This window comes from Apteryx mantelli, chromosome 16 (assembly GCF_036417845.1).
Source record: "Apteryx mantelli isolate bAptMan1 chromosome 16, bAptMan1.hap1, whole genome shotgun sequence".
NCBI classification, from domain to species: Eukaryota; Metazoa; Chordata; class Aves; order Apterygiformes; family Apterygidae; genus Apteryx; species Apteryx mantelli.
This window is the reverse complement of record NC_089993.1, coordinates 280,026-305,152: the sequence shown is the minus strand read 5'-3', so window position 1 is coordinate 305,152 and position 25,127 is coordinate 280,026.

The window sequence follows — 25,127 nt, the reverse complement described above, 5'->3', positions numbered from 1 at the left end:
CCATTTGATCGTGGTCGACGGGCTCGGGCGCCTTGCTAGGCGGCGAGGCGGCGAAGGCACGCAGCGCTTTGCCAGGCGCCCAAGGACGCAGCGCTGTGCGAGGCGGCGAGGGCACGCAGTGCTTTGCTAGGCGGCGAGCGGACGTGCAGCTTTGCTAGGCAGCCAAGGCTGAGGACGCTTTGCTAGGAGGCTAGGCGGCGAAGGCACGAAGCGATTTGGGAGGCGGCGAAGGCACGCAGCGCTTTGCTAGGCGGCGAGGCGGCAAAGGCACGCGCTGCTTTGCTAGGCGCCGAAGGCACGCAGCGCTTCCTTCGTTTGCGAGGCAGCGAAGAGATGCAGCAGTCTCCTTGTTTGTGAGACAGCCAACATGCCCAGTGCTTGCTCCTTGTGCGAGGCAGCGAAGAGATGCAGCACTTTGCTTGTGCACCAGGTGTCGCAGTGGCATCGCGGATGGCTTTTTCTCCTGGAGGCGAAGCGAGGCAGCACTTTGCTAGTTGGCGAGGCAGCGAAGAGACGCAGCAGGCTGCTTGTTGGTGAGACAGCCAACATGCACAGTGGTTAGCTATTGTGCGAGGCAGCGAATGACCGCCGAGCAAATCGCTTTGTGCGTTCGCCGCCTCGCTGCCTAGCAAAGCGTCGTCTCCCTTGGGCGCCTAGCAAAGCTGCGCGTGCCGTCGCCCAAAAGCAAAGCGCCGTGTTCCTTGGGCGCCTAGCAAAGAAGTGCCTGCGTTGGGCGCCTCGCCGCATCGCAGCCTAGCAAAGCGCTGCGTGCCTTCGGCGGCTGGCAAAGCAGTGCGTGCCTTCGCTGCCTCACACAGCGCGGCGTGCCTTCGGCGCCTCGCCGCCTAAGAAAGCGCTGCGTGCCTTCTCGCCCTCGCCGCCTAGCAAAGCTCCGCGTCCCGTCGCCGCCTAGCAAAGCGGCGTGTTCCTTCGGCGCCTAGCAAAGCGCCGTGTTCCTTCGCTGCCTCGCCGCCTAAGAAAGCGCTGCGTCCCTTTTCGCCCTCGCCGCCCAACAAAGCGCCGTGTCCCTTCACCGCCTCCCCAATCGCTTCGTGCCTTCGGCGCCTAGCAAAGCGCTGCTTGCCTTCGCCGCCTCACACACCGCTGCGTCCCTTCGCCGCCTCGCCGCTTAGCAAACGCCGTAGTAGCGCCGAAGGGACACGGCGCTTTTGTAGGCGCCGAAGGCACGTGGCGCCTTGCTAAGCACCGAGGCAGCGAAGGCACGCAGCCATTTGATCGTGGTCGACGGGCTCGGGCGCCTTGCTAGGCGGCGAGGCGGCGAAGGCACGCAGCGCTTTGCCAGGCGCCGAAGGCACTCAGCGCTTTGCCAGGCGCCCAAGGACGCAGCGCTCTAGGAGGCGGCGAGGGCACGCAGTGCTTTGCTAGGCGGCGAGCGGACGTGCAGCTTTGCTAGGCAGCCAAGGCTGAGGACGCTTTGCTAGGAGGCTAGGCGGCGAAGGCACGAAGCGATTTGGGAGGCGGCGAAGGCACACGGCGCTTTTCTATGTGGCGAGGCGGCGAAGGCACGCGCTGCTTTGCTAGGCGCCGAAGGCACGCAGCGCTTCCTTCGTTTGCGAGGCAGCGAAGAGGTGGAGCGGTTTGCTTGTCGGCCAGGCAGCGAACAGGCGCCGTGCTTTGCTTTCTGCCACTCAGCGAATACACGCAGCGCTCTGCTTTTTGGCGAGGCACTGAACAGATGCACCGTTTAGTTTGCGAGGCGGCGAAGAGACGCGGCGCTTTGCATGCTGGCGAGGCGGCGAGCAGATCGAGTGCTTTGCTTGTTGGCGAGGCAGCGAAGAGATGCAGCGGTTTGCTTGTTGGCGAGGCAGCGAAGAGATGCAGCAGTCTCCTGGTTTGTGAGACAGCCAACATGCCCAGTGCTTGCTCCTTGTGTGAGGCAGCGAAGAGATGCAGCGGTTTTCTAGTTGGCGAGGCAGCGAAGAGACGCAGCAGGCTGCTTGTTGGTGAGACAGCCAACATGCACAGTGGTTAGCTATTGTGCGAGGCAGCGAATGACCGCCGAGCAAATCGCTTTGTGCGTTCGCCGCCTCGCTGCCTAGCAAAGCGCCGTGTTCCTTGGGCGCCTAGCAAAGAAGTGCCTGCCTTCGGCGCCTCGCCGCATCGCAGCCTAGCAAAGCGCTGCGTGCCTTCGGCGGCTGGCAAAGCAGTGCGTGCCTTCGCCGCCTCACACAGCGCGGCGTGCCTTCGGCGCCTGGCAAAGCAGCGCGTGCCTTCGCCGCCTAAGAAAGCGCTGCGTGCCTTCTCGCCCTCGCCGCCTAGCAAAGCTCCGCGTCCCTTCGCCGCCTCGCCGCCTAGCAAAGCGCCGTGTTCCTTTGGCGCCTAGCAAAGAAGTGCCTGCCTTCGGCGCCTCGCCGCATCGCAGCCTAGCAAAGCGCTGCGTGCCTTCGGCGGCTGGCAAAGCAGTGCGTGCCTTCGCTGCCTCACACAGCGCGGCGTGCCTTCGGCGCCTCGCCGCCTAAGAAAGCGCTGCGTGCCTTCTCGCCCTCGCCGCCTAGCAAAGCGCCGTGTCCCTTTGCCGCCTCGCCGCCTAGCAAAGCTCCGCGTCCCGTCGCCGCCTAGCAAAGCGGCGTGTTCCTTCGGCGCCTAGCAAAGCGCCGTGTTCCTTCGCTGCCTCGCCGCCTAAGAAAGCGCTGCGTCCCTTTCGCCCTCGCCGCCCAACAAAGCGCCGTGTCCCTTCACCGCCTCCCCAATCGCTTCGTGCCTTCGGCGCCTAGCAAAGCGCTGCTTGCCTTCGCCGCCTCACACACCGCTGCGTCCCTTCGCCGCCTCGCCGCTTAGCAAACGCCGTAGTAGCGCCGAAGGGACACGGCGCTTTTGTAGGCGCCGAAGGCACGTGGCGCCTTGCTAAGCAGCGAGGCAGCGAAGGCACGCAGCCATTTGATCGTGGTCGAGGGGCTCGGGCGCCTTGCTAGGCGGCGAGGCGGCGAAGGCACGCAGCGCTTTGCCAGGCGCCCAAGGACGCAGCGCTCTAGGAGGCGGCGAGGGCACGCAGTGCTTTGCTAGGCGGCGAGCGGACGTGCAGCTTTGCTAGGCAGCCAAGGCTGAGGACGCTTTGCTAGGCGGCGAAGGCACGAAGCGATTTGGGAGGCGGCGAAGGCACACGGCGCTTTTCTAGGTGGCGAGGCGGCGAAGGCACGCGCTGCTTTGCTAGGCGCCGAAGGCACGCAGCGCTTCCTTCGTTTGCGAGGCAGCGAAGAGGTGGAGCGGTTTGCTTGTCGGCCAGGCAGCGAACAGGCGCCGTGCTTTGCTTTCTGCCACTCAGCGAATACACGCAGCGCTCTGCTTTTTGGCGAGGCACTGAACAGATGCACCGTTTAGTTTGCGAGGCGGCGAAGAGACGCGGCGCTTTGCATGCTGGCGAGGCGGCGAGCAGATCGAGTGCTTTGCTTGTTGGCGAGGCAGCGAAGAGATGCAGCAGTCTCCTTCTTTGTGAGACAGCCAACATGCCCAGTGCTTGCTCCTTGTGTGAGGCAGCGAAGAGATGCAGCGGTTTTCTAGTTGGCGAGGCAGCGAAGAGACGCAGCAGGCTGCTTGTTGGTGAGACAGCCAACATGCACAGTGGTTAGCTATTGTGCGAGGCAGCGAATGACCGCCGAGCAAATCGCTTTGTGCGTTCGCCGCCTCGCTGCCTAGCAAAGCGTCGTCTCCCTTGGGCGCCTAGCAAAGCTGCGCGTGCCGTCGCCCAAAAGCAAAGCGCCGTGTTCCTTGGGCGCCTAGCAAAGAAGTGCCTGCGTTCGGCGCCTCGCCGCATCGCAGCCTAGCAAAGCACTGCGTGCCTTCGGCGCCTGGCAAAGCAGTGCGTGCCTTCGCTGCCTCACACAGCGCGGCGTGCCTTCGGCGCCTGGCAAAGCAGCGCGTGCCTTCGCCGCCTCACACAGCGCGGCTTGCCTTCGGCGCCTGGCAAAGCAGCGCGTGCCTTTGCCGCCTAAGAAAGCGCTGCGTGCCTTCTCGCCCTCGCCGCCTAGCAAAGCGCCGTGTCCCTTTGCCGCCTCGCCGCCTAGCAAAGCTCCGCGTCCCGTCGCCGCCTAGCAAAGCGGCGTGTTCCTTCGGCGCCTAGCAAAGCGCCGTGTTCCTTCGCTGCCTCGCCGCCTAAGAAAGCGCTGCGTCCCTTTTCGCCCTCGCCGCCCAACAAAGCGCCGTGTCCCTTCACCGCCTCCCCAATCGCTTCGTGCCTTCGGCGCCTAGCAAAGCGTCCTCAGCCTTGGCTGCCTAGCAAAGCTGCACGTCCGCTCGCCGCCTAGCAAAGCACTGCGTGCCCTCGCCGCCTCGCACAGCGCTGCGTCCTTGGGCGCCTGGCAAAGCGCTGCGTGCCTTCGCCGCCTCGCCGCCTAGCAAGGCGCCCGAGCCCGTCGACCACGATCAAATGGCTGCGTGCCTTCGCTGCCTCGGTGCTTAGCAAGGCGCCACGTGCCTTCGGCGCCTACAAAAGCGCCGTGTCCCTTCGGCGCTACTACGGCGTTTGCTAAGCGGCGAGGCGGCGAAGGGACGCAGCGCTGCGTGAGGCGGCGAAGGCAAGCAGCGCTTTGCTAGGCGCCGAAGGCACGAAGCGATTGGGGAGGCGGTGAAGGGACACGGCGCTTTGTTGGGCGGCGAGGGCGAAAAGGCACGCAGCGCTTTCTTAGGCGGCGAGGCAGCGAAGGAACACGGCGCTTTGCTAGGCGCCGAAGGCACGCAGCGCTTCCTTCGTTTGCGAGGCAGCGAAGAGATGCAGCAGTCTCCTTGTTTGTGAGACAGCCAACATGCCCAGTGCTTGCTCCTTGTGCGAGGCAGCGAAGAGATGCAGCACTTTGCTTGTGCACCAGGTGGCGCAGTGGCATCGCGGATGGCTTTTTCTCCTGGAGGCGAAGCGAGGCAGCACTTTGCTAGTTGGCGAGGCAGCGAAGAGACGCAGCAGGCTGCTTGTTGGTGAGACAGCCAACATGCACAGTGGTTAGCTATTGTGCGAGGCAGCGAATGACCGCCGAGCAAATCGCTTTGTGCGTTCGCCGCCTCGCTGCCTAGCAAAGCGTCGTCTCCCTTGGGCGCCTAGCAAAGCTGCGCGTGCCGTCGCCCAAAAGCAAAGCGCCGTGTTCCTTGGGCGCCTAGCAAAGAAGTGCCTGCGTTGGGCGCCTCGCCGCATCGCAGCCTAGCAAAGCGCTGCGTGCCTTCGGCGGCTGGCAAAGCAGTGCGTGCCTTCGCCGCCTCACACAGCGCGGCGTGCCTTCGGCGCCTGGCAAAGCAGGGCGTGCCTTTGCCGCCTAAGAAAGCGCTGCGTGCCTTCTCGCCCTCGCCGCCTAGCAAAGCTCCGCGTCCCTTCGCCGCCTCGCCGCCTAGCAAAGCGCCGTGTTCCTTTGGCGCCTAGCAAAGAAGTGCCTGCCTTCGGCGCCTCGCCGCATCGCAGCCTAGCAAAGCGCTGCGTGCCTTCGGCGGCTGGCAAAGCAGTGCGTGCCTTCGCTGCCTCACACAGCGCGGCGTGCCTTCGGCGCCTCGCCGCCTAAGAAAGCGCTGCGTGCCTTCTCGCCCTCGCCGCCTAGCAAAGCGCCGTGTCCCTTTGCCGCCTCGCCGCCTAGCAAAGCTCCGCGTCCCGTCGCCGCCTAGCAAAGCGGCGTGTTCCTTCGGCGCCTAGCAAAGCGCCGTGTTCCTTCGCTGCCTCGCCGCCTAAGAAAGCGCTGCGTCCCTTTCGCCCTCGCCGCCCAACAAAGCGCCGTGTCCCTTCACCGCCTCCCCAATCGCTTCGGCCCTTCGCCGCCTCGCCGCCCAGCAAAGCGCTGCTTGCCTTCGCCGCCTCACACACCGCTGCGTCCCTTCGCCGCCTCGCCGCTTAGCAAACGCCGTAGTAGCGCCGAAGGGACACGGCGCTTTTGTAGGCGCCGAAGGCACGTGGCGCCTTGCTAAGCACCGAGGCAGCGAAGGCACGCAGCCATTTGATCGTGGTCGACGGGCTCGGGCGCCTTGCTAGGCGGCGAGGCGGCGAAGGCACGCAGCGCTTTGCCAGGCGCCCAAGGACGCCGGGCTGTGCGAGGCGTCGAGGGCACGCAGTGCTTTGCTAGGCGGCGAGCGGACGTGCAGCTTTGCTAGGCAGCCAAGGCTGAGGACGCTTTGCTAGGCGGCGAAGGCACGAAGCGATTTGGGAGGCGGCGAAGGCACACGGCGCTTTTCTAGGTGGCGAGGCGGCGAAGGCACGCGCTGCTTTGCTAGGCGCCGAAGGCACGCAGCGCTTCCTTCGTTTGCGAGGCAGCGAAGAGATGCAGCAGTCTCCTTGTTTGTGAGACAGCCAACATGCCCAGTGCTTGCTCCTTGTGCGAGGCAGCGAAGAGATGCAGCACTTTGCTTGTGCACCAGGTGGCGCAGTGGCATCGCGGATGGCTTTTTCTCCTGGAGGCGAAGCGAGGCAGCACTTTGCTAGTTGGCGAGGCAGCGAAGAGACGCAGCAGGCTGCTTGTTGGTGAGACAGCCAACATGCACAGTGGTTAGCTATTGTGCGAGGCAGCGAATGACCGCCGAGCAAATCGCTTTGTGCGTTCGCCGCCTCGCTGCCTAGCAAAGCGTCGTCTCCCTTGGGCGCCTAGCAAAGCTGCGCGTGCCGTCGCCCAAAAGCAAAGCGCCGTGTTCCTTGGGCGCCTAGCAAAGAAGTGCCTGCCTTCGGCGCCTCGCCGCATCGCAGCCTAGCAAAGCGCTGCGTGCCTTTGGCGGCTGGCAAAGCAGTGCGTGCCTTCGCTGCCTCACACAGCGCGGCGTGCCTTCGGCGCCTCGCCGCCTAAGAAAGCGCTGCGTGCCTTCTCGCCCTCGCCGCCTAGCAAAGCTCCGCGTCCCGTCGCCGCCTAGCAAAGCGGCGTGTTCCTTCGGCGCCTAGCAAAGCGCCGTGTTCCTTCGCTGCCTCGCCGCCTAAGAAAGCGCTGCGTCCCTTTTCGCCCTCGCCGCCCAACAAAGCGCCGTGTCCCTTCACCGCCTCCCCAATCGCTTCGTGCCTTCGGCGCCTAGCAAAGCGCTGCTTGCCTTCGCCGCCTCACACACCGCTGCGTCCCTTCGCCGCCTCGCCGCTTAGCAAACGCCGTAGTAGCGCCGAAGGGACACGGCGCTTTTGTAGGCGCCGAAGGCACGTGGCGCCTTGCTAAGCACCGAGGCAGCGAAGGCACGCAGCCATTTGATCGTGGTCGACGGGCTCGGGCGCCTTGCTAGGCGGCGAGGCGGCGAAGGCACGCAGCGCTTTGCCAGGCGCCGAAGGCACTCAGCGCTTTGCCAGGCGCCCAAGGACGCAGCGCTCTAGGAGGCGGCGAGGGCACGCAGTGCTTTGCTAGGCGGCGAGCGGACGTGCAGCTTTGCTAGGCAGCCAAGGCTGAGGACGCTTTGCTAGGCGGCGAAGGCACGAAGCGATTTGGGAGGCGGCGAAGGCACACGGCGCTTTTCTAGGTGGCGAGGCGGCGAAGGCACGCGCTGCTTTGCTAGGCGCCGAAGGCACGCAGCGCTTCCTTCGTTTGCGAGGCAGCGAAGAGGTGGAGCGGTTTGCTTGTCGGCCAGGCAGCGAACAGGCGCCGTGCTTTGCTTTCTGCCACTCAGCGAATACACGTAGCGCTCTGCTTTTTGGCGAGGCACTGAACAGATGCACCGTTTAGTTTGCGAGGCGGCGAAGAGACGCGGCGCTTTGCATGCTGGCGAGGCGGCGAGCAGATCGAGTGCTTTGCTTGTTGGCGAGGCAGCGAAGAGATGCAGCGGTTTGCTTGTTGGCGAGGCAGCGAAGAGATGCAGCAGTCTCCTTGTTTGTGAGACAGCCAACATGCCCAGTGCTTGCTCCTTGTGCGAGGCAGCGAAGAGATGCAGCACTTTGCTTGTGCACCAGGTGGCGCAGTGGCATCGCGGATGGCTTTTTCTCCTGGAGGCGAAGCGAGGCAGCACTTTGCTAGTTGGCGAGGCAGCGAAGAGACGCAGCAGGCTGCTTGTTGGTGAGACAGCCAACATGCACAGTGGTTAGCTATTGTGCGAGGCAGCGAATGACCGCCGAGCAAATCGCTTTGTGCGTTCGCCGCCTCGCTGCCTAGCAAAGCGTCGTCTCCCTTGGGCGCCTAGCAAAGCTGCGCGTGCCGTCGCCCAAAAGCAAAGCGCCGTGTTCCTTGGGCGCCTAGCAAAGAAGTGCCTGCCTTCGGCGCCTCGCCGCATCGCAGCCTAGCAAAGCGCTGCGTGCCTTCGGCGGCTGGCAAAGCAGTGCGTGCCTTCGCCGCCTCACACAGCGCGGCGTGCCTTCGGCGCCTGGCAAAGCAGCGCGTGCCTTCACCGCCTAAGAAAGCGCTGTGTGCCTTCTCGCCCTCGCCGCCTAGCAAAGCTCCGCGTCCCTTTGCCGCCTCGCCGCCTAGCAAAGCTCCGCGTCCCGTCGCCGCCTAGCAAAGCGGCGTGTTCCTTCGGCGCCTAGCAAAGCGCCGTGTTCCTTCGCTGCCTCGCCGCCTAAGAAAGCGCTGCGTCCCTTTTCGCCCTCGCCGCCCAACAAAGCGCCGTGTCCCTTCACCGCCTCCCCAATCGCTTCGTGCCTTCGGCGCCTAGCAAAGCGCTGCTTGCCTTCGCCGCCTCACACACCGCTGCGTCCCTTCGCCGCCTCGCCGCTTAGCAAACGCCGTAGTAGCGCCGAAGGGACACGGCGCTTTTGTAGGCGCCGAAGGCACGTGGCGCCTTGCTAAGCACCGAGGCAGCGAAGGCACGCAGCCATTTGATCGTGGTCGACGGGCTCGGGCGCCTTGCTAGGCGGCGAGGCGGCGAAGGCACGCAGCGCTTTGCCAGGCGCCCAAGGACGCAGCGCTGTGCGAGGCGGCGAGGGCACGCAGTGCTTTGCTAGGCGGCGAGCGGACGTGCAGCTTTGCTAGGCAGCCAAGGCTGAGGACGCTTTGCTAGGAGGCTAGGCGGCGAAGGCACGAAGCGATTTGGGAGGCGGCGAAGGCACGCAGCGCTTTGCTAGGCGGCGAGGCGGCAAAGGCACGCGCTGCTTTGCTAGGCGCCGAAGGCACGCAGCGCTTCCTTCGTTTGCGAGGCAGCGAAGAGATGCAGCAGTCTCCTTGTTTGTGAGACAGCCAACATGCCCAGTGCTTGCTCCTTGTGCGAGGCAGCGAAGAGATGCAGCACTTTGCTTGTGCAGCAGGTGGCGCAGTGGCATCGCGGATGGCTTTTTCTCCTGGAGGCGAAGCGAGGCAGCACTTTGCTAGTTGGCGAGGCAGCGAAGAGACGCAGCAGGCTGCTTGTTGGTGAGACAGCCAACATGCACAGTGGTTAGCTATTGTGCGAGGCAGCGAATGACCGCCGAGCAAATCGCTTTGTGCGTTCGCCGCCTCGCTGCCTAGCAAAGCGTCGTCTCCCTTGGGCGCCTAGCAAAGCTGCGCGTGCCGTCGCCCAAAAGCAAAGCGCCGTGTTCCTTGGGCGCCTAGCAAAGAAGTGCCTGCGTTGGGCGCCTCGCCGCATCGCAGCCTAGCAAAGCGCTGCGTGCCTTCGGCGCCTGGCAAAGCAGTGCGTGCCTTCGCTGCCTCACACAGCGCGGCATGCCTTCGGCGCCTCGCCGCCTAAGAAAGCGCTGCGTGCCTTCTCGCCCTCGCCGCCTAGCAAAGCTCCGCGTCCCGTCGCCGCCTAGCAAAGCGGCGTGTTCCTTCGGCGCCTAGCAAAGCGCCGTGTTCCTTCGCTGCCTCGCCGCCTAAGAAAGCGCTGCGTCCCTTTTCGCCCTCGCCGCCCAACAAAGCGCCGTGTCCCTTCACCGCCTCCCCAATCGCTTCGTGCCTTCGCCGCCTAGCAAAGCGCTGCTTGCCTTCGCCGCCTCACACACCGCTGCGTCCCTTCGCCGCCTCGCCGCTTAGCAAACGCCGTAGTAGCGCCGAAGGCACACGGCGCTTTTGTAGGCGCCGAAGGCACGTGGCGCCTTGCTAAGCACCGAGGCAGCGAAGGCACGCAGCCATTTGATCGTGGTCGACGGGCTCGGGCGCCTTGCTAGGCGGCGAGGCGGCGAAGGCACGCAGCGCTTTGCCAGGCGCCGAAGGCACTCAGCGCTTTGCCAGGCGCCCAAGGACGCAGCTCTCTAGGAGGCGGCGAGGGCACGCAGTGCTTTGCTAGGCGGCGAGCGGACGTGCAGCTTTGCTAGGCAGCCAAGGCTGAGGACGCTTTGCTAGGCGGCGAAGGCACGAAGCGATTTGGGAGGCGGCGAAGGCACACGGCGCTTTTCTAGGTGGCGAGGCGGCGAAGGCACGCGCTGCTTTGCTAGGCGCCGAAGGCACGCAGCGCTTCCTTCGTTTGCGAGGCAGCGAAGAGGTGGAGCGGTTTGCTTGTCGGCCAGGCAGCGAACAGGCGCCGTGCTTTGCTTTCTGCCACTCAGCGAATACACGCAGCGCTCTGCTTTTTGGCGAGGCACTGAACAGATGCACCGTTTAGTTTGCGAGGCGGCGAAGAGACGCGGCGCTTTGCATGCTGGCGAGGCGGCGAGCAGATCGAGTGCTTTGCTTGTTGGCGAGGCAGCGAAGAGATGCAGCGGTTTGCTTGTTGGCGAGGCAGCGAAGAGATGCAGCAGTCTCCTTGTTTGTGAGACAGCCAACATGCCCAGTGCTTGCTCCTTGTGCGAGGCAGCGAAGAGATGCAGCACTTTGCTTGTGCACCAGGTGGCGCAGTGGCATCGCGGATGGCTTTTTCTCCTGGAGGCGAAGCGAGGCAGCACTTTGCTAGTTGGCGAGGCAGCGAAGAGACGCAGCAGGCTGCTTGTTGGTGAGACAGCCAACATGCACAGTGGTTAGCTATTGTGCGAGGCAGCGAATGACCGCCGAGCAAATCGCTTTGTGCGTTCGCCGCCTCGCTGCCTAGCAAAGCGTCGTCTCCCTTGGGCGCCTAGCAAAGCTGCGCGTGCCGTCGCCCAAAAGCAAAGCGCCGTGTTCCTTGGGCGCCTAGCAAAGAAGTGCCTGCGTTGGGCGCCTCGCCGCATCGCAGCCTAGCAAAGCGCTGCGTGCCTTCGGCGCCTGGCAAAGCAGTGCGTGCCTTCGCCGCCTCACACAGCGCGGCGTGCCTTCGGCGCCTGGCAAAGCAGCGCGTGCCTTCGCCGCCTAAGAAAGCGCTGCGTGCCTTCTCGCCCTCGCCGCCTAGCAAAGCTCCGCGTCCCTTCGCCGCCTCGCCGCCTAGCAAAGCGCCGTGTTCCTTTGGCGCCTAGCAAAGAAGTGCCTGCCTTCGGCGCCTCGCCGCATCGCAGCCTAGCAAAGCGCTGCGTGCCTTCGGCGGCTGGCAAAGCAGTGCGTGCCTTCGCTGCCTCACACAGCGCGGCGTGCCTTCGGCGCCTCGCCGCCTAAGAAAGCGCTGCGTGCCTTCTCGCCCTCGCCGCCTAGCAAAGCGCCGTGTCCCTTTGCCGCCTCGCCGCCTAGCAAAGCTCCGCGTCCCGTCGCCGCCTAGCAAAGCGGCGTGTTCCTTCGGCGCCTAGCAAAGCGCCGTGTTCCTTCGCTGCCTCGCCGCCTAAGAAAGCGCTGCGTCCCTTTTCGCCCTCGCCGCCCAACAAAGCGCCCTGTCCCTTCACCGCCTCCCCAATCGCTTCGTGCCTTCGGCGCCTAGCAAAGCGCTGCTTGCCTTCGCCGCCTCACACACCGCTGCGTCCCTTCGCCGCCTCGCCGCTTAGCAAACGCCGTAGTAGCGCCGAAGGGACACGGCGCTTTTGTAGGCGCCGAAGGCACGTGGCGCCTTGCTAAGCAGCGAGGCAGCGAAGGCACGCAGCCATTTGATCGTGGTCGACGGGCTCGGGCGCCTTGCTAGGCGGCGAGGCGGCGAAGGCACGCAGCGCTTTGCCAGGCGCCCAAGGACGCAGCGCTGTGCGAGGCGGCGAGGGCACGCAGTGCTTTGCTAGGCGGCGAGCGGACGTGCAGCTTTGCTAGGCAGCCAAGGCTGAGGACGCTTTGCTAGGAGGCTAGGCGGCGAAGGCACGAAGCGATTTGGGAGGCGGCGAAGGCACGCAGCGCTTTGCTAGGCGGCGAGGCGGCAAAGGCACGCGCTGCTTTGCTAGGCGCCGAAGGCACGCAGCGCTTCCTTCGTTTGCGAGGCAGCGAAGAGATGCAGCAGTCTCCTTGTTTGTGAGACAGCCAACATGCCCAGTGCTTGCTCCTTGTGCGAGGCAGCGAAGAGATGCAGCACTTTGCTTGTGCACCAGGTGGCGCAGTGGCATCGCGGATGGCTTTTTCTCCTGGAGGCGAAGCGAGGCAGCACTTTGCTAGTTGGCGAGGCAGCGAAGAGACGCAGCAGGCTGCTTGTTGGTGAGACAGCCAACATGCACAGTGGTTAGCTATTGTGCGAGGCAGCGAATGACCGCCGAGCAAATCGCTTTGTGCGTTCGCCGCCTCGCTGCCTAGCAAAGCGTCGTCTCCCTTGGGCGCCTAGCAAAGCTGCGCGTGCCGTCGCCCAAAAGCAAAGCGCCGTGTTCCTTGGGCGCCTAGCAAAGAAGTGCCTGCCTTCGGCGCCTCGCCGCATCGCAGCCTAGCAAAGCGCTGCGTGCCTTCGGCGCCTGGCAAAGCAGTGCGTGCCTTCGCTGCCTCACACAGCGCGGCGTGCCTTCGGCGCCTCGCCGCCTAAGAAAGCGCTGCGTGCCTTTTCGCCCTCGCCGCCCAACAAAGCGCCCTGTCCCTTCACCGCCTCCCCAATCGCTTCGTGCCTTCGGCGCCTAGCAAAGCGCTGCTTGCCTTCGCCGCCTCACACAGCGCTGCGTCCCTTCGCCGCCTCGCCGCTTAGCAAACGCCGTAGTAGCGCCGAAGGGACACGGCGCTTTTGTAGGCGCCGAAGGCACGTGGCGCCTTGCTAAGCAGCGAGGCAGCGAAGGCACGCAGCCATTTGATCGTGGTCGACGGGCTCGGGCGCCTTGCTAGGCGGCGAGGCGGCGAAGGCACGCAGCGCTTTGCCAGGCGCCGAAGGCACTCAGCGCTTTGCCAGGCGCCCAAGGACGCAGCTCTCTAGGAGGCGGCGAGGGCACGCAGTGCTTTGCTAGGCGGCGAGCGGACGTGCAGCTTTGCTAGGCAGCCAAGGCTGAGGACGCTTTGCTAGGCGGCGAAGGCACGAAGCGATTTGGGAGGCGGCGAAGGCACACGGCGCTTTTCTATGTGGCGAGGCGGCGAAGGCACGCGCTGCTTTGCTAGGCGCCGAAGGCACGCAGCGCTTCCTTCGTTTGCGAGGCAGCGAAGAGGTGGAGCGGTTTGCTTGTCGGCCAGGCAGCGAACAGGCGCCGTGCTTTGCTTTCTGCCACTCAGCGAATACACGCAGCGCTCTGCTTTTTGGCGAGGCACTGAACAGATGCACCGTTTAGTTTGCGAGGCGGCGAAGAGACGCGGCGCTTTGCATGCTGGCGAGGCGGCGAGCAGATCGAGTGCTTTGCTTGTTGGCGAGGCAGCGAAGAGATGCAGTGGTTTGCTTGTTGGCGAGGCAGCGAAGAGATGCAGCAGTCTCCTGGTTTGTGAGACAGCCAACATGCCCAGTGCTTGCTCCTTGTGTGAGGCAGCGAAGAGATGCAGCGGTTTTCTAGTTGGCGAGGCAGCGAAGAGACGCAGCAGGCTGCTTGTTGGTGAGACAGCCAACATGCACAGTGGTTAGCTATTGTGCGAGGCAGCGAATGACCGCCGAGCAAATCGCTTTGTGCGTTCGCCGCCTCGCTGCCTAGCAAAGCGTCGTCTCCCTTGGGCGCCTAGCAAAGCTGCGCGTGCCGTCGCCCAAAAGCAAAGCGCCGTGTTCCTTGGGCAACTAGCAAAGAAGTGCCTGCCTTCGGCGCCTCGCCGCATCGCAGCCTAGCAAAGCGCTGCGTGCCTTCGGCGCCTGGCAAAGCAGTGCGTGCCTTCGCCGCCTCACACAGCGCGGCGTGCCTTCGGCGCCTGGCAAAGCAGCGCGTGCCTTCGCCGCCTAAGAAAGCGCTGCGTGCCTTCTCGCCCTCGCCGCCTAGCAAAGCTCCGCGTCCCTTCGCCGCCTCGCCGCCTAGCAAAGCGGCGTGTTCCTTTGGCGCCTAGCAAAGAAGTGCCTGCCTTCGGCGCCTCGCCGCATCGCAGCCTAGCAAAGCGCTGCGTGCCTTCGGCGGCTGGCAAAGCAGTGCGTGCCTTCGCTGCCTCACACAGCGCGGCGTGCCTTCGGCGCCTCGCCGCCTAAGAAAGCGCTGCGTGCCTTCTCGCCCTCGCCGCCTAGCAAAGCGCCGTGTCCCTTTGCCGCCTCGCCGCCTAGCAAAGCTCCGCGTCCCGTCGCCGCCTAGCAAAGCGGCGTGTTCCTTCGGCGCCTAGCAAAGCGCCGTGTTCCTTCGCTGCCTCGCCGCCTAAGAAAGCGCTGCGTGCCTTTTCGCCCTCGCCGCCCAACAAAGCGCCGTGTCCCTTCACCGCCTCCCCAATCGCTTCGTGCCTTCGGCGCCTAGCAAAGCGCTGCTTGCCTTCGCCGCCTCACACACCGCTGCGTCCCTTCGCCGCCTCGCCGCTTAGCAAACGCCGTAGTAGCGCCGAAGGGACACGGCGCTTTTGTAGGCGCCGAAGGCACGTGGCGCCTTGCTAAGCAGCGAGGCAGCGAAGGCACGCAGCCATTTGATCGTGGTCGACGGGCTCGGGCGCCTTGCTAGGCGGCGAGGCGGCGAAGGCACGCAGCGCTTTGCCAGGCGCCGAAGGCACTCAGCGCTTTGCCAGGCGCCCAAGGACGCAGCGCTCTAGGAGGCGGCGAGGGCACGCAGTGCTTTGCTAGGCGGCGAGCGGACGTGCAGCTTTGCTAGGCAGCCAAGGCTGAGGACGCTTTGCTAGGCGGCGAAGGCACGAAGCGATTTGGGAGGCGGCGAAGGCACACGGCGCTTTTCTAGGTGGCGAGGCGGCGAAGGCACGCGCTGCTTTGCTAGGCGCCGAAGGCACGCAGCGCTTCCTTCGTTTGCGAGGCAGCGAAGAGGTGGAGCGGTTTGCTTGTCGGCCAGGCAGCGAACAGGCGCCGTGCTTTGCTTTCTGCCACTCAGCGAATACACGTAGCGCTCTGCTTTTTGGCGAGGCACTGAACAGATGCACCGTTTAGTTTGCGAGGCGGCGAAGAGACGCGGCGCTTTGCATGCTGGCGAGGCGGCGAGCAGATCGAGTGCTTTGCTTGTTGGCGAGGCAGCGAAGAGATGCAGCGGTTTGCTTGTTGGCGAGGCAGCGAAGAGATGCAGCAGTCTCCTTGTTTGTGAGACAGCCAACATGCCCAGTGCTTGCTCCTTGTGCGAGGCAGCGAAGAGATGCAGCACTTTGCTTGTGCACCAGGTGGCGCAGTGGCATCGCGGATGGCTTTTTCTCCTGGAGGCGAAGCGAGGCAGCACTTTGCTAGTTGGCGAGGCAGCGAAGAGACGCAGCAGGCTGCTTGTTGGTGAGACAGCCAACATGCACAGTGGTTAGCTATTGTGCGAGGCAGCGAATGACCGCCGAGCAAATCGCTTTGTGCGTTCGCCGCCTCGCTGCCTAGCAAAGCGTCGTCTCCCTTGGGCGCCTAGCAAAGCTGCGCGTGCCGTCGCCCAAAAGCAAAGCGCCGTGTTCCTTGGGCGCCTAGCAAAGAAGTGCCTGCGTTGGGCGCCTCGCCGCATCGCAGCCTAGCAAAGCGCTGCGTGCCTTCGGCGGCTGGCAAAGCAGTGCGTGCCTTCGCCGCCTCACACAGCGCGGCGTGCCTTCGGCGCCTGGCAAAGCAGCGCGTGCCTTCGCCGCCTAAGAAAGCGCTGCGTGCCTTCTCGCCCTCGCCGCCTAGCAAAGCTCCGCGTCCCTTCGCCGCCTCGCCGCCTAGCAAAGCGCCGTGTTCCTTGGGCGCCTAGCAAAGAAGTGCCTGCCTTCGGCGCCTCGCCGCATCGCAGCCTAGCAAAGCGCTGCGTGCCTTCGGCGGCTGGCAAAGCAGTGCGTGCCTTCGCCGCCTCACACAGCGCGGCGTGCCTTCGGCGCCTCGCCGCCTAAGAAAGCGCTGCGTGCCTTCTCGCCCTCGCCGCCTAGCAAAGCGCCGTGTCCCTTTGCCGCCTCGCCGCCTAGCAAAGCTCCGCGTCCCGTCGCCGCCTAGCAAAGCGGCGTGTTCCTTCGGCGCCTAGCAAAGCGCCGTGTTCCTTCGCTGCCTCGCCGCCTAAGAAAGCGCTGCGTCCCTTTTCGCCCTCGCCGCCCAACAAAGCGCCCTGTCCCTTCACCGCCTCCCCAATCGCTTCGTGCCTTCGGCGCCTAGCAAAGCGCTGCTTGCCTTCGCCGCCTCACACACCGCTGCGTCCCTTCGCCGCCTCGCCGCTTAGCAAACGCCGTAGTAGCGCCGAAGGGACACGGCGCTTTTGTAGGCGCCGAAGGCACGTGGCGCCTTGCTAAGCAGCGAGGCAGCGAAGGCACGCAGCCATTTGATCGTGGTCGACGGGCTCGGGCGCCTTGCTAGGCGGCGAGGCGGCGAAGGCACGCAGCGCTTTGCCAGGCGCCCAAGGACGCAGCGCTGTGCGAGGCGGCGAGGGCACGCAGTGCTTTGCTAGGCGGCGAGCGGACGTGCAGCTTTGCTAGGCAGCCAAGGCTGAGGACGCTTTGCTAGGAGGCTAGGCGGCGAAGGCACGAAGCGATTTGGGAGGCGGCGAAGGCACGCAGCGCTTTGCTAGGCAGCGAGGCGGCAAAGGCACGCGCTGCTTTGCTAGGCGCCGAAGGCACGCAGCGCTTCCTTCGTTTGCGAGGCAGCGAAGAGATGCAGCAGTCTCCTTGTTTGTGAGACAGCCAACATGCCCAGTGCTTGCTCCTTGTGCGAGGCAGCGAAGAGATGCAGCACTTTGCTTGTGCACCAGGTGGCGCAGTGGCATCGCGGATGGCTTTTTCGCCTGCAGGCGAAGCGAGGCAGCACTTTGCTAGTTGGCGAGGCAGCGAAGAGACGCAGCAGGCTGCTTGTTGGTGAGACAGCCAACATGCACAGTGGTTAGCTATTGTGCGAGGCAGCGAATGACCGCCGAGCAAATCGCTTTGTGCGTTCGCCGCCTCGCTGCCTAGCAAAGCGTCGTCTCCCTTGGGCGCCTAGCAAAGCTGCGCGTGCCGTCGCCCAAAAGCAAAGCGCCGTGTTCCTTGGGCGCCTAGCAAAGAAGTGCCTGCCTTCGGCGCCTCGCCGCATCGCAGCCTAGCAAAGCGCTGCGTGCCTTCGGCGCCTGGCAAAGCAGTGCGTGCCTTCGCTGCCTCACACAGCGCGGCGTGCCTTCGGCGCCTCGCCGCCTAAGAAAGCGCTGCGTGCCTTTTCGCCCTCGCCGCCCAACAAAGCGCCCTGTCCCTTCACCGCCTCCCCAATCGCTTCGTGCCTTCGGCGCCTAGCAAAGCGCTGCTTGCCTTCGCCGCCTCACACACCGCTGCGTCCCTTCGCCGCCTCGCCGCTTAGCAAACGCCGTAGTAGCGCCGAAGGGACACGGCGCTTTTGTAGGCGCCGAAGGCACGTGGCGCCTTGCTAAGCACCGAGGCAGCGAAGGCACGCAGCCATTTGATCGTGGTCGACGGGCTCGGGCGCCTTGCTAGGCGGCGAGGCGGCGAAGGCACGCAGCGCTTTGCCAGGCGCCGAAGGCACTCAGCGCATTGCCAGGCGCCCAAGGACGCAGCTCTCTAGGAGGCGGCGAGGGCACGCAGTGCTTTGCTAGGCGGCGAGCGGACGTGCAGCTTTGCTAGGCAGCCAAGGCTGAGGACGCTTTGCTAGGCGGCGAAGGCACGAAGCGATTTGGGAGGCGGCGAAGGCACACGGCGCTTTTCTAGGTGGCGAGGCGGCGAAGGCACGCGCTGCTTTGCTAGGCGCCGAAGGCACGCAGCGCTTCCTTCGTTTGCGAGGCAGCGAAGAGGTGGAGCGGTTTGCTTGTCGGCCAGGCAGCGAACAGGCGCCGTGCTTTGCTTTCTGCCACTCAGCGAATACACGCAGCGCTCTGCTTTTTGGCGAGGCACTGAACAGATGCACCGTTTAGTTTGCGAGGCGGCGAAGAGACGCGGCGCTTTGCATGCTGGCGAGGCGGCGAGCAGATCGAGTGCTTTGCTTGTTGGCGAGGCAGCGAAGAGATGCAGCGGTTTGCTTGTTGGCGAGGCAGCGAAGAGATGCAGCAGTCTCCTTGTTTGTGAGACAGCCAACATGCCCAGTGCTTGCTCCTTGTGCGAGGCAGCGAAGAGATGCAGCACTTTGCTTGTGCACCAGGTGGCGCAGTGGCATCGCGGATGGCTTTTTCTCCTGGAGGCGAAGCGAGGCAGCACTTTGCTAGTTGGCGAGGCAGCGAAGAGACGCAGCAGGCTGCTTGTTGGTGAGACAGCCAACATGCACAGTGGTTAGCTATTGTGCGAGGCAGCGAATGACCGCCGAGCAAATCGCTTTGTGCGTTCGCCGCCTCGCTGCCTAGCAAAGCGTCGTCTCCCTTGGGCGCCTAGCAAAGCTGCGCGTGCCGTCGCCCAAAAGCAAAGCGCCGTGTTCCTTGGGCGCCTAGCAAAGAAGTGCCTGCCTTCGGCGCCTCGCCGCATCGCAGCCTAGCAAAGCGCTGCGTGCCTTCGGCGCCTGGCAAAGCAGTGCGTGCCTTCGCCGCCTCACACAGCGCGGCGTGCCTTCGGCGCCTGGCAAAGCAGCGCGTGCCTTCGCCGCCTAAGAAAGCGCTGCGTGCCTTCTCGCCCTCGCCGCCTAGCAAAGCTCCGCGTCCCTTCGCCGCCTCGCCGCCTAGCAAAGCGCCGTGTTCCTTTGGCGCCTAGCAAAGAAGTGCCTGCCTTCGGCGCCTCGCCGCATCGCAGCCTAGCAAAGCGCTGCGTGCCTTCGGCGGCTGGCAAAGCAGTGCGTGCCTTCGCTGCCTCACACAGCGCGGCGTGCCTTCGGCGCCTCGCCGCCTAAGAAAGCGCTGCGTGCCTTCTCGCCCTCGCCGCCTAGCAAAGCGCCGTGTCCCTTTGCCGCCTCGCCGCCTAGCAAAGCTCCGCGTCCCGTCGCCGCCTAGCAAAGCGGCGTGTTCCTTCGGCGCCTAGCAAAGCGCCGTGTTCCTTCGCTGCCTCGCCGCCTAAGAAAGCGCTGCGTCCCTTTCGCCCTCGCCGCCCAACAAAGCGCCGTGTCCCTTCACCGCCTCCCCAATCGCTTCGGCCCTTCGCCGCCTCGCCGCCCAGCAAAGCGCTGCTTGCCTTCGCCGCCTCACACACCGCTGCGTCCCTTCGCCGCCTCGCCGCTTAGCAAACGCCGTAGTAGCGCCGAAGGGACACGGCGCTTTTGTAGGCGCCGAAGGCACGTGGCGCCTTGCTAAGCACCGAGGCAGCGAAGGCACGCAGCCATTTGATCGTGGTCGACGGGCTCGGGCGCCTTGCTAGGCGGCGAGGCGGCGAAGGCACGCAGCGCTTTGCCAGGCGCCCAAGGACGCAGCGCTGTGCGAGGCGGCGAGGGCACGCAGTGCTTTGCTAGGCGGCGAGCGGACGTGCAGCTTTGCTAGGCAGCCAAGGCTGAGGACGCTTTGCTAGGAGGCTAGGCGGCGAAGGCACGAAGCGATTTGGGAGGCGGCGAAGGCACGCAGCGCTTTGCTAGGCGGCGAGGCGGCAAAGGCACGCGCTGCTTTGCTAGGCGCCGAAGGCACGCAGCGCTTCCTTCGTTTGCGAGGCAGCGAAGAGATGCAGCAGTCTCCTTGTTTGTGAGACAGCCAACATGCCCAGTGCTTGCTCCTTGTGCGAGGCAGCGAAGAGATGCAGCACTTTGCTTGTGCACCAGGTGGCGCAGTGGCATCGCGGATGGCTTTTTCTCCTGGAGGCGAAGCGAGGCAGCACTTTGCTAGTTGGCGAGGCAGCGAAGAGACGCAGCAGGCTGCTTGTTGGTGAGACAGCCAACATGCACAGTGGTTAGCTATTGTGCGAGGCAGCGAATGACCGCCGAGCAAATCGCTTTGTGCGTTCGCCGCCTCGCTGCCTAGCAAAGCGTCGTCTCCCTTGGGCGCCTAGCAAAGCTGCGCGTGCCGTCGCCCAAAAGCAAAGCGCCGTGTTCCTTGGGCGCCTAGCAAAGAAGTGCCTGCCTTCGGCGCCTCGCCGCATCGCAGCCTAGCAAAGCGCTGCGTGCCTTCGGCGGCTGGCAAAGCAGTGCGTGCCTTCGCTGCCTCACACAGCGCGGCGTGCCTTCGGCGCCTCGCCGCCTAAGAAAGCGCTGCGTGCCTTCTCGCCCTCGCCGCCTAGCAAAGCTCCGCGTCCCGTCGCCGCCTAGCAAAGCGGCGTGTTCCTTCGGCGCCTAGCAAAGCGCCGTGTTCCTTCGCTGCCTCGCCGCCTAAGAAAGCGCTGCGTCCCTTTTCGCCCTCGCCGCCCAACAAAGCGCCGTGTCCCTTCACCGCCTCCCCAATCGCTTCGTGCCTTCGGCGCCTAGCAAAGCGCTGCTTGCCTTCGCCGCCTCACACACCGCTGCGTCCCTTCGCCGCCTCGCCGCTTAGCAAACGCCGTAGTAGCGCCGAAGGGACACGGCGCTTTTGTAGGCGCCGAAGGCACGTGGCGCCTTGCTAAGCAGCGAGGCAGCGAAGGCACGCAGCCATTTGATCGTGGTCGACGGGCTCGGGCGCCTTGCTAGGCGGCGAGGCGGCGAAGGCACGCAGCGCTTTGCCAGGCGCCCAAGGACGCAGCGCTGTGCGAGGCGGCGAGGGCACGCAGTGCTTTGCTAGGCGGCGAGCGGACGTGCAGCTTTGCTAGGCAGCCAAGGCTGAGGACGCTTTGCTAGGAGGCTAGGCGGCGAAGGCACGAAGCGATTTGGGAGGCGGCGAAGGCACGCAGCGCTTTGCTAGGCAGCGAGGCGGCAAAGGCACGCGCTGCTTTGCTAGGCGCCGAAGGCACGCAGCGCTTCCTTCGTTTGCGAGGCAGCGAAGAGATGCAGCAGTCTCCTTGTTTGTGAGACAGCCAACATGCCCAGTGCTTGCTCCTTGTGCGAGGCAGCGAAGAGATGCAGCACTTTGCTTGTGCACCAGGTGGCGCAGTGGCATCGCGGATGGCTTTTTCGCCTGCAGGCGAAGCGAGGCAGCACTTTGCTAGTTGGCGAGGCAGCGAAGAGACGCAGCAGGCTGCTTGTTGGTGAGACAGCCAACATGCACAGTGGTTAGCTATTGTGCGAGGCAGCGAATGACCGCCGAGCAAATCGCTTTGTGCGTTCGCCGCCTCGCTGCCTAGCAAAGCGTCGTCTCCCTTGGGCGCCTAGCAAAGCTGCGCGTGCCGTCGCCCAAAAGCAAAGCGCCGTGTTCCTTGGGCGCCTAGCAAAGAAGTGCCTGCCTTCGGCGCCTCGCCGCATCGCAGCCTAGCAAAGCGCTGCGTGCCTTCGGCGCCTGGCAAAGCAGTGCGTGCCTTCGCTGCCTCACACAGCGCGGCGTGCCTTCGGCGCCTCGCCGCCTAAGAAAGCGCTGCGTGCCTTTTCGCCCTCGCCGCCCAACAAAGCGCCCTGTCCCTTCACCGCCTCCCCAATCGCTTCGTGCCTTCGGCGCCTAGCAAAGCGCTGCTTGCCTTCGCCGCCTCACACACCGCTGCGTCCCTTCGCCGCCTCGCCGCTTAGCAAACGCCGTAGTAGCGCCGAAGGGACACGGCGCTTTTGTAGGCGCCGAAGGCACGTGGCGCCTTGCTAAGCACCGAGGCAGCGAAGGCACGCAGCCATTTGATCGTGGTCGACGGGCTCGGGCGCCTTGCTAGGCGGCGAGGCGGCGAAGGCACGCAGCGCTTTGCCAGGCGCCGAAGGCACTCAGCGCATTGCCAGGCGCCCAAGGACGCAGCTCTCTAGGAGGCGGCGAGGGCACGCAGTGCTTTGCTAGGCGGCGAGCGGACGTGCAGCTTTGCTAGGCAGCCAAGGCTGAGGACGCTTTGCTAGGCGGCGAAGGCACGAAGCGATTTGGGAGGCGGCGAAGGCACACGGCGCTTTTCTAGGTGGCGAGGCGGCGAAGGCACGCGCTGCTTTGCTAGGCGCCGAAGGCACGCAGCGCTTCCTTCGTTTGCGAGGCAGCGAAGAGGTGGAGCGGTTTGCTTGTCGGCCAGGCAGCGAACAGGCGCCGTGCTTTGCTTTCTGCCACTCAGCGAATACACGCAGCGCTCTGCTTTTTGGCGAGGCACTGAACAGATGCACCGTTTAGTTTGCGAGGCGGCGAAGAGACGCGGCGCTTTGCATGCTGGCGAGGCGGCGAGCAGATCGAGTGCTTTGCTTGTTGGCGAGGCAGCGAAGAGATGCAGCGGTTTGCTTGTTGGCGAGGCAGCGAAGAGATGCAGCAGTCTCCTTGTTTGTGAGACAGCCAACATGCCCAGTGCTTGCTCCTTGTGCGAGGCAGCGAAGAGATGCAGCACTTTGCTTGTGCACCAGGTGGCGCAGTGGCATCGCGGATGGCTTTTTCTCCTGGAGGCGAAGCGAGGCAGCACTTTGCTAGTTGGCGAGGCAGCGAAGAGACGCAGCAGGCTGCTTGTTGGTGAGACAGCCAACATGCACAGTGGTTAGCTATTGTGCGAGGCAGCGAATGACCGCCGAGCAAATCGCTTTGTGCGTTCGCCGCCTCGCTGCCTAGCAAAGCGTCGTCTCCCTTGGGCGCCTAGCAAAGCTGCGCGTGCCGTCGCCCAAAAGCAAAGCGCCGTGTTCCTTGGGCGCCTAGCAAAGAAGTGCCTGCCTTCGGCGCCTCGCCGCATCGCAGCCTAGCAAAGCGCTGCGTGCCTTCGGCGCCTGGCAAAGCAGTGCGTGCCTTCGCCGCCTCACACAGCGCGGCGTGCCTTCGGCGCCTGGCAAAGCAGCGCGTGCCTTCGCCGCCTAAGAAAGCGCTGCGTGCCTTCTCGCCCTCGCCGCCTAGCAAAGCTCCGCGTCCCTTCGCCGCCTCGCCGCCTAGCAAAGCGCCGTGTTCCTTTGGCGCCTAGCAAAGAAGTGCCTGCCTTCGGCGCCTCGCCGCATCGCAGCCTAGCAAAGCGCTGCGTGCCTTCGGCGGCTGGCAAAGCAGTGCGTGCCTTCGCTGCCTCACACAGCGCGGCGTGCCTTCGGCGCCTCGCCGCCTAAGAAAGCGCTGCGTGCCTTCTCGCCCTCGCCGCCTAGCAAAGCGCCGTGTCCCTTTGCCGCCTCGCCGCCTAGCAAAGCTCCGCGTCCCGTCGCCGCCTAGCAAAGCGGCGTGTTCCTTCGGCGCCTAGCAAAGCGCCGTGTTCCTTCGCTGCCTCGCCGCCTAAGAAAGCGCTGCGTCCCTTTCGCCCTCGCCGCCCAACAAAGCGCCGTGTCCCTTCACCGCCTCCCCAATCGCTTCGGCCCTTCGCCGCCTCGCCGCCCAGCAAAGCGCTGCTTGCCTTCGCCGCCTCACACACCGCTGCGTCCCTTCGCCGCCTCGCCGCTTAGCAAACGCCGTAGTAGCGCCGAAGGGACACGGCGCTTTTGTAGGCGCCGAAGGCACGTGGCGCCTTGCTAAGCACCGAGGCAGCGAAGGCACGCAGCCATTTGATCGTGGTCGACGGGCTCGGGCGCCTTGCTAGGCGGCGAGGCGGCGAAGGCACGCAGCGCTTTGCCAGGCGCCCAAGGACGCAGCGCTGTGCGAGGCGGCGAGGGCACGCAGTGCTTTGCTAGGCGGCGAGCGGACGTGCAGCTTTGCTAGGCAGCCAAGGCTGAGGACGCTTTGCTAGGCGGCGAAGGCACGAAGCGATTTGGGAGGCGGCGAAGGCACACGGCGCTTTTCTAGGTGGCGAGGCGGCGAAGGCACGCGCTGCTTTGCTAGGCGCCGAAGGCACGCAGCGCTTCCTTCGTTTGCGAGGCAGCGAAGAGGTGGAGCGCTTTGCTTGTCGGCCAGGCAGCGAACAGGCGCCGTGCTTTGCTTTCTGCCACTCAGCGAATACACGTAGCGCTCTGCTTTTTGGCGAGGCACTGAACAGATGCACCGTTTAGTTTGCGAGGCGGCGAAGAGACGCGGCGCTTTGCATGCTGGCGAGGCGGCGAGCAGATCGAGTGCTTTGCTTGTTGGCGAGGCAGCGAAGAGATGCAGCGGTTTGCTTGTTGGCGAGGCAGCGAAGAGATGCAGCAGTCTCCTTGTTTGTGAGACAGCCAACATGCCCAGTGCTTGCTCCTTGTGTGAGGCAGCGAAGAGATGCAGCACTTTGCTTGTGCACCAGGTGGCGCAGTGGCATCGCGGATGGCTTTTTCTCCTGGAGGCGAAGCGAGGCAGCACTTTGCTAGTTGGCGAGGCAGCGAAGAGACGCAGCAGGCTGCTTGTTGGTGAGACAGCCAACATGCACAGTGGTTAGCTATTGTGCGAGGCAGCGAATGACCGCCGAGCAAATCGCTTTGTGCTTTCGCCGCCTCGCTGCCTAGCAAAGCGTCGTCTCCCTTGGGCGCCTAGCAAAGCTGCGCGTGCCGTCGCCCAAAAGCAAAGCGCCGTGTTCCTTGGGCGCCTAGCAAAGAAGTGCCTGCGTTGGGCGCCTCGCCGCATCGCAGCCTAGCAAAGCGCTGCGTGCCTTCGGCGCCTGGCAAAGCAGCGCGTGCCTTCGCCGCCTAAGAAAGCGCTGCGTGCCTTCTCGCCCTCGCCGCCTAGCAAAGCTCCGCGTCCCTTCGCCGCCTCGCCGCCTAGCAAAGCGCCGTGTTCCTTTGGCGCCTAGCAAAGAAGTGCCTGCCTTCGGCGCCTCGCCGCATCGCAGCCTAGCAAAGCGCTGCGTGCCTTCGGCGGCTGGCAAAGCAGTGCGTGCCTTCGCTGCCTCACACAGCGCGGCGTGCCTTCGGCGCCTCGCCGCCTAAGAAAGCGCTGCGTGCCTTCTCGCCCTCGCCGCCTAGCAAAGCGCCGTGTCCCTTTGCCGCCTCGCCGCCTAGCAAAGCTCCGCGTCCCGTCGCCGCCTAGCAAAGCGGCGTGTTCCTTCGGCGCCTAGCAAAGCGCCGTGTTCCTTCGCTGCCTCGCCGCCTAAGAAAGCGCTGCGTCCCTTTCGCCCTCGCCGCCCAACAAAGCGCCGTGTCCCTTCACCGCCTCCCCAATCGCTTCGGCCCTTCGCCGCCTCGCCGCCCAGCAAAGCGCTGCTTGCCTTCGCCGCCTCACACACCGCTGCGTCCCTTCGCCGCCTCGCCGCTTAGCAAACGCCGTAGTAGCGCCGAAGGGACACGGCGCTTTTGTAGGCGCCGAAGGCACGTGGCGCCTTGCTAAGCACCGAGGCAGCGAAGGCACGCAGCCATTTGATCGTGGTCGACGGGCTCGGGCGCCTTGCTAGGCGGCGAGGCGGCGAAGGCACGCAGCGCTTTGCCAGGCGCCCAAGGACGCAGCG